Consider the following 15,483-nt stretch of genomic DNA (forward strand, 5'->3'; position numbering starts at 1 on the left):
ACACCATGAGCATAGCTCTCATCATGTAACTACACTTAGGTAATTACTAGTACTGTATAGTCCAATCACTTGACCTGGCCGGTACAATGACAGCCTTGCTTCATGCAGGTCAGCATTCGATTCCTGATGGTCCAAATGATTGGGTACCATTCCTTTTCTCCTGCATTACCCATGATCTTTGTCCTCATAACCATTCCAAGTGCTATATTGTCATACTGGCTTGGCACTTTCTACTCATAATTACTTGCCTAGTTTAGTACTGTACAGTACATTTGGCACCCACATTTCTTTTGTGGTAATTTTGTTTTTAATATTCATTTAGATTAGATAAATTAATATGAAGCATTTTTCTTGGTTCTGTAGCACTCTGGGGATAATAACTGAAAGGTTTCAAGTTCAAATTTCCTGTGGTAGGTTTACGTTCTCTTAATGCATCTGTTCACATAGCAGTAAATAAGTACAGTACCTGGGAGTTCAGAAAGTTTTGTGGATTGCATTCTTGGATATGTCAGTAGTTGAACCTAGAGAATCCTTACATACACAAAGAAATCACAATAGCGTGATATATCAAATGAACAAATCCACAAGGGCCGTAATGAGGGTTTGAGCCTATGCACGGGATGTTCCCAGAAGCGCCTTAGTCAACTGTACCACGACATGGTTAAAAGAACTGCAACCTGGAGTGCTACTGTCCTTGCTAGGAACCCAAAGCTCCGAAGCCCAATTGGGGCTTCACACAATTACCCCTTGCACCCGGGCTCTGTCAACCAAATGCTCTATCTCTACGCCCTTACTTCAATACGCACAGAAATCACAATAACCTGATAGATCAAATGAACAAAAACACAGGGGTCGTGATGTAGGTTCGAACCTATGCACAGGATGTTCCTAGAAGCCTGTGAATTGTGTGAAACCCCGATTGGGTTTTGGAGACGCTTTGGGTGTCCAGTGAGGGCAATAGCACTCTAGGTTGCAATTCTTTTAACCATGTCGTGGTGCAGTTGACTAAGGCACTTCTGGGAACATCCCGTGTGTAGGTTCAAACCCTCATCGTGGCCCCTGTGGATTTGTTCATTAAGGAATCCTTGAAACGCCTAACAGACTTCTGGTACCCAACAATTGGGAACTAAATGTGTAGCATTCTTAATGTTGGATTTTGGAATTTTCAATGTATACAAAAGCTAAAATTTTAGAGAAGGCTCTACATTTGCTACAGAATACAGGGGTAAATGAGAGCCAGTGCTTAAAATGCAGATATACTGTATAAGAATTATGGTGCAAACTGATTGTTATACATGCTTGAATGCAATACAGTAGATGCACTGTGTGGCTTTGCCTCATCTCTAGAAATTTATATTTTCTTTTCATTTCAATGTTTTCTGCCAGTCAATTATCAAACAAATTTATTAGACTAAAGACAGGAATATTGTCTGTTTTCTAAATATTCTTTGGTTTTAATATACTGTGTATATATTATAATACAATACTGTTTGTGGTTCTGAATTAAAGGATATAGTACTTAATTTTTAATTTAATTTTTAAGATATATTACAAGATATTTGTTTAATTATTGATCAACTGGGGCTTTGTTGTTTAACCCTTTTACTGTGGCGTTTATTTGGCAGCTACCTCCTGCGTATGGCTTTTGATAAAATTTAACAAGTATATACTGTACTGTACTATAATTGTATAACAGGAGTAAATTATGGCAAGTTTGTGAAGAATTAGCTAAACAGTCTAGGTGCTACAGTTTGGCTGTGTTAGGCCAAAGAAAGGCCCCAAAGCCCTACAAATAAAATATTTACAATACTCTCCAAATGTTTTTTTTTATAAATACAAAGTTAAATATTAAAAACAATAATCATGTTACACTTACAAATTTTTTTCACCATTAATGTGGGTGTACATTGCAATATAATTACTTTACAAAGATCTAGATTCTATACTGGTTCAGTTTGTAAGCACGCACAAATACATGTACCTGCTGCCATTAATGATTGTTGCCTTGTCCACAGCATGTATTTTAACAAATTCACTCGAAGACCCTATTTTCATCACTAATTAAATTGTCTCTAATAGCATTGAATAAACATGAGTACCCTTGAGAAAATCAGTAGGAGCCATGAGGAGAATTTGAACCTGCAAATTGGGTACTCCCAACCACATGCCTTAAACCACTAGGCCATGATGTGCTACAAAACTAATGGAACTGAATCCTCTAGGGTTCCTGAGGCATCTTTATACCAAATAGGGTTTTACACATTACCACATTTGCTTTGGCTGTGATATAGTTGTTGTACCTCAATGCTTCTCTTCATATGCACAAAGAAGTTACATGAACATGATGTATAAATTAATGCATCATGGTAATGTGATTTTTTTGAGCATATGAATATCCAGTCTAAGAGGTAGTAGGACGAGTTGGGGAAAGGGTGATGTCACCTTCGCATGAGTGAGATGAGCGCTATTTCCCAAAGATTTTCACTCTGCCCCCAGAGACCTTTGGTGATCACAGACGTAATCAAATTTTGCAAGTCCTAGTTACCCGCACATCAACAGCAGAAGGGTCGAAAGGCAAATTTTTGTGGTACTTCAGCAACTACAATTTTTTTTTTTTTAAGTACAGTATGCAATGAAATTTAGGTTAGCATCTTGAACACTTAATTTGTACACAATTCATGAAGCTAAAAACTTTTTTTTTTAACAAGGTCATATTAGATAAATAATAAATCTACTTTGAGATTTTTAAGCAAGCATTGTAATTATCCAGTAAAATGTTGTTGATTATTCAAAACAATATAGGAAATTTTGAAGATTTACTATTGTCTTGTCCAACTTTTCTGTACAGAACCTATAAATCACATCTTGATTTGACAAATTCTGTATAAAATGTATTGTAGTATATTTAGTCAGTTGGTCAAAGATAGTCTCCTGAGACTGATGGATGCCTACTACTATATTACTAAGAGCAAATGATCATGAACAGATTATAGGATATCCTGGAAATGTACTTGGTTACAATTACTTCAAGCTTTGAAATATGCATTATCAAATAAGATTATTTTTGCAATTTACTGTAATTAAATATAAAATACTCTATTATTTGAAACAATGCCTTTGAATCTTTTAGAAAATCAGTATATATGTCAAAATGCTATGCATGTTAGAGGCTTTACAAGAATGTAAAATCATCAATGCTATGTCCTCTCATAAACCCATTGTACCTTCTTGTATATATATATATATATAAGTAAATAAATAAATATTTATTTAAAAGCCAGGTTGTATAGGTTTAAGGTTTTTGTCTGAATGATTTTTCCAAAAGTTAACATTGAAATCTAGCCTATTGTTTGTTACACAGCTCAAGCCAAGGAAGGTGGTTGGGGAGTAGTAGTTACTATACCAGGCACAATATTAAATAAATAACACCTAGTTAGACACATCAATTAAGCTTGTAACTCTGCCTCAGCCTGGGTTGTAAGAGTAGAAGAGCTCAATCAACCACAGGTATAGAGGAATATTGAGTTAATTAGCTGGCTAAGGTGTTTACACACAAAGCTGCTCGGCCACTGCATCATTTTCAAAACACTAACACAAGGCAGAAGGAGCACAGGAAGTAAATATATTGTCCAAGACAATAATAAATCACAATGATGCTACAGTTTGGAGTCACTAGGATGATCTGGCAAGCAGTGTACAAGTGTATTCATACAATTTTGTGAATATTATATGGGGACTATAATATGCCTAATAAAGCTTATCTCTTTAAGCATTGCTGGTTTTATTTTGGAAACATTGTTTTAGTACACATCAAATTAGGAGAGGTGGTGTCTGATTTGTTACAAACTCTGGGGTACACCATGCTAACCTGTAGAGGACTTTTAACTTCAAAATACTTGATCAGTGAAGAGGAGGTATATTCCAAGCCTATATACTGTACTAGGAAGACTGCTGATAGCAGCAAGATGTTGTCCCTTAGGATTATATATCACTTCTCATGTACTGGCAGTTCCACATCCACATAAAAGATGAAAAATTATACTGTACAATTTAAACAAAAGTAAGTTTATGAAAGCTGTTTTTTTTTCCAAGATTTGTAAAATAGAGTAATGTAGCATTTGGGTAAGTAAAATCTCTTTCATGTCTTGCTTTTTATATTATGTAGTAATTTATAATGCAAAATATTAATTCCCATTCAATTGGTGCATCTAAATATTTTATGAAAAAAGCAAGTTGGAAAATATTGTTATCAAAATAATGCTGCTGATTTTATTTGATGTAATAATGTTTTAGATCTAAACCAATTGGAATTTTGCATCTGATTATATTGTGCTTATACACTTTTTTGTAAATGAAGTAGTAAATAAAAAAATTAATGTGTTCTCTCTATTTTATAATTGACAATACGAGCTGTGATTAGTATCTCCTGACCGAAGTATGAGGCAGTGCAGCATGTGGTATGTTGTGTGCATGTGGTCCAACATATGGATGGATCTTAATTAACAATTGTCATGGTAGCACAGTTGGGTTCGTTCATGATTCTCAATAGAAAATCCTGGGTTCGAATCCCACTTGAGACAAATGATTGGGCACATTCCCTATCATCTAATGCTTCTGTTCACCTAGGAGTAAATAGGTGCCCGGGAGCTAGTCAGCTTGTTGTAGGGTTGCATCCTGGGACAACACTGGGGGTTATAAAGGTGTTCATGGCGTGGGGAGAAGGGGTGTCATATGTTACACAATCCAAGGAAAGGATAAATTTCCTGTCGCCGGAGGAAGCTAATGCCCCTGGAAACTGGCTTCACTTTAATTTATTTCCTCCTGTCATCCAAAAAGATAATCCAACATAGAAAAATAGACCTGCACCCAAAACTATCTCCTGACTATTATCTCCTGGTTATTACATAATCTCACATACCAATTTAAATTTTTTAAATTTTGCCCCGAGGGGCGAGTTTATTGGGCAGTACCACTCATCTTGTGAGTGGACATACCGCCATAGGAGAATGTACAACACTCCCCAATAGGAAGAAAACCCGCTGGGTTGTTCATCCTGTCACTTGTACCCAGACATAGCTGGGACTTGCTTAACTGTCTCAAGTGAACAGCTCCTCAAACAAGAAGATTAACATCTATCAACCCTTAAAAGCTTACGTTATCTTGCGAGTGCAAAATGGGGAAATCTTTTAAGAACAGTATCAATATTTGACAAATAGTGTTTTCCTAACTCAAACAATGTGGGGTTTATTATTCTACACATATTCCTATTGTCTATCAGGTGTTCACATTCACGTAGATAGTGGTCAAGGCGGTGTCCATCACTCTCACCACAGATTCTGCAACTTCGCTGATCAACTGTTGTTTCCATTCCAAATCTCCATGGATATTTGTATCCAAGACGGATTCTCGCTATTACTGATTCTCTCCCTCGTCCTCCTCCTCTTCGGCCATAATGACTGGGACTGCTAGCTGCAACCATGTTGTACCATCGTACAGATTCACTGGTTTGTGCTTCTAGCCTCCTTTCCTCAGTTACCTTGTCACGATGATGTTGCCTGATAATACCTCTAATTTGTAGTTGAGTCTTGGGTATGAAGTATTCAATATGGTCTCCTTCAGCGCCTTCAGCAGCCAGCACATCAGCTCGTTCATTCCCACATATTCCAACATGGGAGGGGATCCACAGAAACTTGATGACTCTTCCCTGATTGGTAAGTACTCTCACAGCTCTCTTAATTTCAGCGACTATTGCAAGATTTTCTGCCCGATTTTTACTTAGGCTTTGCAGTGCTGCTTTTGAATCGGTGCAAATCACTGCACCATTAGTGTTCCGTTCAAGAAGCCTTAACGTCATAACAATGGCAGTTAGCTCTGCTTGCGTTGAAGAGGCATAGTTCTCAATACGTGCTTTTTCTTCATTTCTGCGTTGGAAAGTATTATCCTTGATTACCGTGTATGCTGCACCAGCCCTGCCATTGACAGGATTAGATGACCCGTCAGTGTAGATTTGATCTAGTTCATCTCCGGCTTCTTTATAAATTTCCTCGAGATACTTGTGCCTCATTTCTTGTGGTATCATGTTGGATTTTTTCGTTGCCATTTCATTGATGATGATCTTGCATGAGTCATCCTCCCAGGGAGGTAACCTCTCTACAGGCAGGAGCTCACGGGCTTGCTCAAGCAGGTGAAGCTCTTCAAGGTAGCAGACTGATCTGTGATGCCATTTTTTGCTTCTCCTGTTTCCTCCTGAAAGTAGCACAGAGCTCAGTTTTTTCTTAGCAATATCATTGTAATGGGGATCGCAAATGTGCGAGACATAAGTAGAGAGTACCGGAGACATCCCACTGAAAGTAACCAAGAGTTGTTTAAAACTGTGTGTCAAGTAGCCAGGGAAGAGAAGATTAAAGAGCGGGAAAGAAAATGGATTGAGTTCACTAGCTCTATTGGACGGGAAACATCTGCAAGACAAGTGTGGGCAAAAATTTAGATAGCTAAGGGGGGCAGAGCCCGGCCTGCGGCTCACAAAGACCCCCAGGGTAAGGCTGAGGAACTAATTCACAAGTGGAGTGATGCAGCATCCTTCTCCCTCCCTGCAGAAATCAGCAGGGAACAGCTCCTGCGACATGATGACAGAAGAATTAGGATAACAAGAGCACTGTCTAGTGATGACGAATATGGGGAACCAATCACAGCCCAAGAAGTAAGGGGCGCTATGAAAACGGGTAAAAGTACAACACTTGGTGAAGATGGCGTCACCTACGACATACTCAATGCACTGTGTGAAGTGTCTGGGAATCCACTACTCCACCTGTTTAACAAGTCATTCCTAAGTGGAGTGTTGCCCACACAATGGAAACACGCAATAATTGTTCCCATACCGAAGCCTAATGACCCTGGTAATTACAGACCTATCAGTCTCGTGTCATGCACTTGCAAGATGCTTGAAAGGATCATCCTAAACCGACTGTTGCACAAAATAGGCAAGTTAGGGGAGGGGGTCAATGGATTTGTTAAAGGACGGAGCACAGCAAATTGTATAGTTAATTACTTGGCTAATGACACGGCTAGGTACTCTGTATCTGTTGACATCAAAGGAGCCTTCGACAAAGCACAGGGGATTGCGATCCTGGACGAGCTTGCATGCATGAGTGTCAAGGGGAGACTCGTGAAATGGGTTGAAGACTACCTCACAGGAAGGAAAGCCAAGGTTTGCTTCAATGGAGCAGTCTCCAGAACAATGAATATGGAACTCGGGACCCCCCAAGGCGGAGTCTTAAGCCCTACACTATTCAATGTACTTATGAACGCCATTGCAAATATTGATTTTCACATACCAATTGTACCTTGTAAATAATAATAATAATAATAATTATTATTATTATTATTATTATTATTAGTACTCAAGTTAACTCCTCTTGCGTACTATAATAATAATAATAATAATAATAATAATAATAATAATAATAATAATAATAATAATAATAATTATTATTATTATTATTATTATTATTATTTACAAGGTACAATGGGTATGTGAGATTATGTAATAACCCGATCTTCTCTACCCTTTCTCACCACTCAATACCCCAGCAGCTTAACACTGCCACAGCTCAGTATGACCCCTCACCGAGTTGCCGCGAATATAAGCTGAAATATTAAATGAGGAGGAAACAACAAGAATAGGGATTATTAAATTAAAACTAATAATTAAAACTCATTAAACACTGCCAACACCTTCCCGCTCTAACAGGGGCCAGATTCACGAAGCAGTTGCCCAAGCACTTACGAACCTGTACATCTTTTCTCAATTTTTGACGGCTTTGTTTACAATTATTAAACAGTTAATGAGCTCCGAAGCACCAGGAGGCTGTTTATAACAATAACAACAGTTGACTGGGAAGTTTTCATGCTTGTAAACTGTTTAATAAATGTAACCAAAGCAGTCAAAGACTGAGGAAAGATGTACACGTTCGTAGTACTTGCGTGACTGCTTTGTGAATCTGGGGCCTGAAGGTGTTTATCACCAATCCCCCAGGAAGGAAAGGAATCCATAATTATGAACTCCAGGGCTTCAGGAATTTCGGTAATAAATCTTGGGCATTAATTTATACAATTTCAATTTCTTTCTTTATTATGCACCCCATACCCATCCCGTGAGCGGTGGTGTAAGGATTACAGAGGCACATAATCGGTTCAGGAACTGAACCCTCTAGTTCATTTAGCTAAGCAAATAACAATTTTTGACGCTAGTTACAAAATTATTAATGTTATATATACATGCACACACTCTCATACATACATGTACATATATACATACGTATACATATATACATACACATACATATCTAATCACCCACACAAATACACACATCAATAATCTTTTGTGTCACAAGTGATCAACAAGAGGCTCACAACAGTCACTATACAAGGCACTTTACATCTATGGTGAGTCAGACAGTTACTAGTCTTGCTGCACACCCACCCAACTGGGCGGCAGCTTTACAGTCATGTGCTCCACACCCACCCAACTGGGCGGCAGCTTTACAGTCATGTGCTCCACACCCACCCAACTGGGCGGCAGCTTTACAGTCATGTGCTCCACACCCATCCAACTGGGCGGCAGCTTTACAGTTATGTGCTCCACACCCACCCAACTGGGCGGCAGCTTTACAGTCATCTGCTCCACACCCACCCAACTGGGCGGCAGCTTTACAGTCATGTGCTCCACACCCACCCAACTGGGCGGCAGCTTTACAGTCATGTGCTCCACACCCACCCAACTGGGCGGCAGCTTTACAGTCATGTGCTCCACACCCACCCAACTGGGCGGCAGCTTTACAGTCATGTGCTCCACACCCACCCAACTGGGCGGCAGCTTTACAGTCATGTGCAGGCTGCACCTACAGTAAGCAAATTTTGGATACTTCGCTAAGATTTCGGGCAGCTCATCATTATGAATGAAGTACTTACACATTTCTTGGACACTATTGATGGTGTTATCTCTAAATTCCGCGATTTTTTCACATTCCATTATATAATGACGCAAAGTATGCGAATAGTTCTGCTGACAGAGTTTACATTTAGTCAAATCTACATCAGCAGATGTTACAAATTCCCAGAAGTACTTGTAGCACAAATTTTACTTTACTAATTGAGGAACCAAGGGTAACTATAATATCCATGAAATGGAGGACACAGGGGTTTCCCGCAGCACATATATCTACCACGAATATAAGAACACAGCATTAATCAAAGGGGGAAACAGATAACTAAACAACAACATCAATTTATAACTTTATTTAATTTAAACACGTATATGGAAATCAAATGAACATATATCCTACTCTAATTTCCCTAAGAGGTAAATGGACATCTACCGAGGACATGAATACTCAGGAGCACAATACCTTAAAACCACACTCTGGATGATGATGGCTGCCCTCAGCCCCTTGATGCCAGACCGAGTTCCCACCCCAAAGCACTCCCAGAACACACTACTGAAATTTTGTTTCACCCGCTTACCAGTGGAAGGCTCCTCCCACAATCTAATACAGCCCCCAGGGCTCCATCCATTTTTGTGGCTTACAGCCAACCATTTAACCCTAGGCCTGAGGTCTGGCCCTCACTGGCCAATAAGGATTTGGCCCTTATCTACTGCCAGTCACCTTCCATGATCTGCCTGAAAGGTACATAAAATTCTCGAAGAGTCGGGTCAGCTATACCTGACCTGTTAAAAGAATTGCAACCGGAAGTTCTACTGACCAGACTCAGATCCTGCAGCCTCTTCCAGACACAAACCAGAATTTGACACAATTCCCCCACGCACCCGAGCTCTATCAATAAGCTTTTCTACCTCTTTGTCCTTACTTCATTCATTACACACAGAAATCCCAATAGCGTGATGCATCAAATGAAGAAATCCACAAGATTTGTTCATTTGCTGCATCACGCTATTGTGATTTCTGTGTGTAATGAAGTACGGGCGAAGAGGTAGAAAAGATTATTGATAGAGCTCGGGTGCATGGGGGGGGGGAGGGGGGATTAATGTAAAACCCTGGTTTGTCTCTCGGAGAGACTGCAGGATCCGAGTAAGGTTAGTAGAACTTCCGGTTGGAATTCTTTTATCCATGTCGTAGCTCAGTCGGTTAAGGCAGCGTCTGGGATCCTCTCGGACATAGGTTCGAACCCTCATCACGGCCCTTGTGGATTTGTTCATTTGATGCATCACACTATTGTGATTTCTTTGTGTTATGAGGATGAAATTAGGTACTTGTTAGTTTTAGTTTTGAATAAGGCATAGGTTGGACAATTTTTTAATTAATTAGGGAGCGAGTTTCTTTTAACGAATAAAAGGACTGGGTCCTTTTATTCGTTATATCTACTGGAAGTGCTTTTATCTGAATAGCTGGATACCGTTTCCAAAAATGTGAGCATAATTGAAAGGCAGGATCTACTTTAACAAAACCGTGTTGCGTTTCAAGTTATATGTTTCATATTTCATGTTACAGCATGTGCCTCTACCACATGCTGTATGAGAAAGGAGTCTTGTACCAGGTCTGGAAATTGTTCTCCTGCTTGTGGTTAGATTTACCCAATCTGTAGTTTCAAGGATAAAGTCGCCCATTATTAGGGTTTGGGTTTCTGATGCCGCTTTGATCACATTATGCAGATCTGTAACTTCCTCTGCCGCTGCTGTGGCAGCCCAATAGCTTAGGGCTATATGCTGTCCCACTGTCATTTTGCTTCCATCTTGAGTTAGTATGTTGCACCATACATACTCTGATGATGATCTCGTGGTGTTCAGTTCCTCAGTGTTGTTGCATCCAGGTCCTCTTTCACATACAGCATCATCCCACTTGCTCTTGTTGTACTGTCCTTTCTGAATGGTGGGTGGTATCCTGGGAGATAGAATTTCCCTTCTATTATGTTCTCTTGTCCCCATGTCTCATTGATGCCAATGATGTCAGGATTTTCAGCCTCAGCATACGCACGTAATAAGTCCAATGTATTCACTAGGCTTCTAGCATTTGTGTAAAAACACTTTAACTGATGTTTCTGGAGGGACTGAGAGATTGCTCCTGTACACACAGAAATCACGATAGCTTGATATATCAAATGAACAAATCCACAAGGGTCGTGACCATGTCGTGGTGCAGGCGACTAAGGCAGCGTCTGGGATCATCCCGGGCGTAAGTTCGAACCCTCATCAAGGCCCTTGTGGATTTGATCATTGCTCCTGTATTTATCACATTAATATTCTGGACACTGGTACACCCTCCCTCTGGTTCTGATCCTGTTTGTCATCCGAGAGATATAGAGTTAGCCTGGCTGGGCGAAGGATTATGTCCGCTCTTCCATCTACTATCTGGATCACCGATGTTTAGTTTTGCATTTTTGTATTGCTCTTTGTTTCTTAACTCCTTCAGTTTTCCTTTAGCACTCAGCGTGTTTTTGCTGCTCTATTGTGAGGTCTGGAGATATGTGTACTTGGTTATACCCCTCAACATCTTTGAGCTTGTGGGCACTATAATAATAATAATAATAATAATAATAATAATAATAATAATAATAATAATAATTTATTTGCAAGAAGGTATAATGGGTTTGTGAGATTATTATTATGAGTAGTATTAATTTGGTAGATGACATGAGAAAGAAGCTAATAACCAAACCTAAAATTTCCTAGGCCTATTTAAACATATTTGTAGTAAATTAGACTAAGGTGGCGTATAGTAGGCTTACATTTGCTTATTTAAGCCTAGGACAGGCTACATTGCATAGTTTCTACTTTTTTGCTATGCCATAGAACTGTGTAACTAACTTAACAAGATTAATTTTCTTAGCTAAATGAATTTTGGGGCTCAGATCCTGTTGTACGTGCTTCAGTAACCTTTTTCATTACCACCCGCAAAAAATGAACTAAATTAAACTAAACTGCTATACTAATTGGAGTACTGTATTGCGATAGTATAAAATGAGCTTTTTTAGTTACAACAGTCCAGTTTTACACGTTCGCTTTATTTTACTTATTTATTTATTTATTTATTTTATTGACAAGAAGGTACATTGAGTTTATGAGTATTAATTTTAATTAATTTTATTTACGGGCGAGCGTGGTTCAAATACAGTAAACAACAAGTTCAAGTTCAAGTATGTTTATTGAGATAAGCAATAAATACATCTCAAAGGGGATAGAGTAGCTTAGGCTATTTCTACCCCCATATATTGCAGCACAGTAGATGATGAGTACAGATCTGTGGGCGCATCACCGGCCATTAGGCTTCTGGTAAGCGCGTGGGTGGGTGTGGTCGGGGGAGATGGTGCCCCCCCCCTCCCATGGGTGGAGTGCCACTGCCCGCGCCCCAATGCCTTCCCCAGCAAGTGCCCGAGGGTGCCACCCGCCCACCTCCCCCAGTTTAAGGATGGCAGTGTGGCCGGGTGGAGCGTTGGGAAGTGTGTGGTGAGTGTTACAGTATGTGGGTCGTCATGGTAGCTCACTCCTCACCCTGCCCGGGCATCACCTTGGGGCTCCTGTGTACACGTGGGGCTCCTGTGTACACGTGGGGCTCCTGTGTACACGTGGGGCTCCTGTGTACACGTGGGGCTCCTGTGTATACGTGGGAGGCTCCTGTGTACACGTGGGAGCTCCTGTGTACACGTGGGGGCTCCTGTGTACACGTGGGGCTCCTGTGTACACTTAGAGCTCCTGTGTACACGTGGGGCTCCTGTGTACACGTGGGGGCTCCTGTGTATACGTGGGGCTCCTGTGTACACGTGGGGGCTCCTGTGTACACGCGGGGGCTCCTGTGTACACGCGGGGGCTCCTGTGTACACGTGGGGGCTCCTGTGTACACGTGGGGGCTCCTGTGTACACGTGGGGGCTCCTGTGTACACGTGGGGCTCCTGTGTACACGTGGGGGCTCCTGTGTACACGTGGGGGCTCCTGTGTACACGTGGGGGCTCCTGTGTACACGTGGGGGCTCCTGTGTACACATGGGGGGCTCCTGTGTACACGTGGGGGCTCTTGTGTACACGTGGGGGCTCCTGTGTACACATGGGTGGCTCCTGTGTACACGTGGGGGCTCCTGTGTACACGTGGGGCTCCTGTGTACACGTGGGGGCTCCTGTGTACACGTGGGGGCTCCTGTGTACACGTAGGGGCTCCTGTGTGCACGTGGGGGCTCCTGTGTACACGTGGGGGCTCCTGTGTACACGTGGGGCTCCTCACCAGGTGGTGGTGACCTCTGGTGAGAGGTGAGGCACCTCACCAGGTGGTGGTGACCTCTGGTGACGAGAGGAGCTCCATGGTGACAACACTTACCGGGTTAAGCATGCTTCGATCATATGATCTAGTGAAGCTGTTATAGTGAACCAGAGTGAAGTAACATTTGTGATCAATTCATCCACCTTTGCTTTCAATCATCCCGATGATCAGATTGAAAATTAATCAGTTTTCTTTAATTATTGTCGTTTTTCGTTTAGAATAGTCAAATAATGCTTTGACGTCGAAAATTTGTTGAAAATCTGTGGATTACACTTTTCGCGCTCAGCAAGTGCTGCGTACTGCAGTCGAGTGAAGATTATAGTGGTTGAGTGTGCGTGTGTGGGGAGGGGAAGGTTGAGTGCAGCAACAGCGTGTGTGTGTGGAGGGAGCAACAGGCCTAGTACGCCAGCACCATCAACCACACTATTGTTATACCCAGACGACCATCCGCCCAGAGCTGACCATCCAGTCGACAACAGCATAAAAGGTACGAGTATACAGGCACCATATTCTCCACCTCATTACTGTCACCATCACAACTTCTCATTACACTAACCCAAGATACCACTCCACCTTGGTACCAAGGTGGAGTGGTACCTTGGGTTACCTTGTACCACCAAGGTACACTAACCCTCCACCACCCTAAACCACAACTTCTTGCCTTCTTGTGCCACCAACCCTACCACCCCCGCTCACCATTTTTTTTTTTTAGTTTTGCCCCGAGGGGCGAGTTTATTGGGCAGCGCCACTCATCCTGTGAGTGGACATACCGCCATAGTAGCATATAAAACACTCCCCAATAAGAAGAAAACCCGCTGGGTTGTTCATCCTGTCACTTGTACCCAGACACAGCTGGGACTTGCTTAACTGTCTCAAATGAACAGCTCCTCAAACAAGAAGATTAACATCTGTCAACCCTTAAAATCTTACGTTATCCTGCGGGTGCAAAATGGGGGAATCTTTTAAGAACAGTATCAATATTTGACAAGTAGTGTTTTCCTAACTCAAACAATGTGGGGTTTATTATTCTCCACATACTTCTGATGTCTCTCAGGTGTTCACATTCACGTAGATAGTGGTCAAGGCGGTGTCCATCACTCTCACCACAGATTCTGCAACTTCGCTGATCAACTGTTGTTTCCATTCCGAATCTCCATGGATATTTGTATCCAAGACGGATTCTCGCTATTACTGATTCTCTCCCGCGGCCACCTCCTCTTCGTCCATAATGATTTGGGTTGCCAGCTGCAACCATGTTGTACCATTGTGCCGATTCACTGGTTTGTGCTTCTATCCTCCTATCCTCAGTTACCTTGTCACGATGATGTTGCCTGACAATACCTCTAATTTGTAGTTGAGTCTTGGGTATGAAGTATTCAATATGGTCTCCTTCAGCGCCGTCAGCAGCCAGCACATCTGCTCGCTTATTTCCACATATTCCAACATGGGAGGGGATGCACAGGAACTTGACGACTCTTCCCTAGTTGATTAGTACTCTCACAGCACTCTTAATTTCGGCGACTATCGCAAGATTTTCGGCCCTTTTTTAACTTAGGCTTTGTATCGCTGCTTTTGAATCAGTGCAGATCACTACGCTACTAGTGTTTCGTTCAACAAATCTTAATGCCATAACAATGGCAGTTAGCTCTGCTTGCGTTGAAGAGGCGTAGTTCTCAATACGTGCTTTTTCTTCATTTCTGCCTTGAAAGGCAGAAATTAGGAAAGAAATTCCTAATTACAGTGTATGCTGCACCATCCCTGCCATTGACAGGATTAGATGACTCATCAGTGTAGATTTACACTTTAGGAAGAGGAGTTGGTTATTTACCCACTTGAAGCGAAATATAGAAACAGAGTAAGAATTGTAGATAATACCATTTGTAATAATTTACCTAAATTTACCTTGGGGCCACTAACACTAGTGGCCTCGACGAGGAAAGGAAGCTGGCGGCTTGTCAAAGGTCCCCTTATTTGTCCTGATGATTTTTTCAAGCTGGATTTTAAAGTATCGCTTTTAGCATTGTTGGTTCCTGGAACTTTTAGTACTGTGGCTTCCTGGAACTTTTAGTACCGTTACTTCCTGGAACTTTTAGTACCGTTACTTCCTGGAACTTTTAGTACTGTTACTTCCTGGAACTCACATGTATTGGTCATTGGGCTTTCTGCAATGTTTTTGTGATCATGAACCAAAGACATTGTCTTGTCACCTCACTTGTAGC

Source organism: Procambarus clarkii, chromosome 40 (assembly GCF_040958095.1).
Source record: "Procambarus clarkii isolate CNS0578487 chromosome 40, FALCON_Pclarkii_2.0, whole genome shotgun sequence".
Lineage (NCBI taxonomy): Eukaryota > Metazoa > Arthropoda > Malacostraca > Decapoda > Cambaridae > Procambarus > Procambarus clarkii.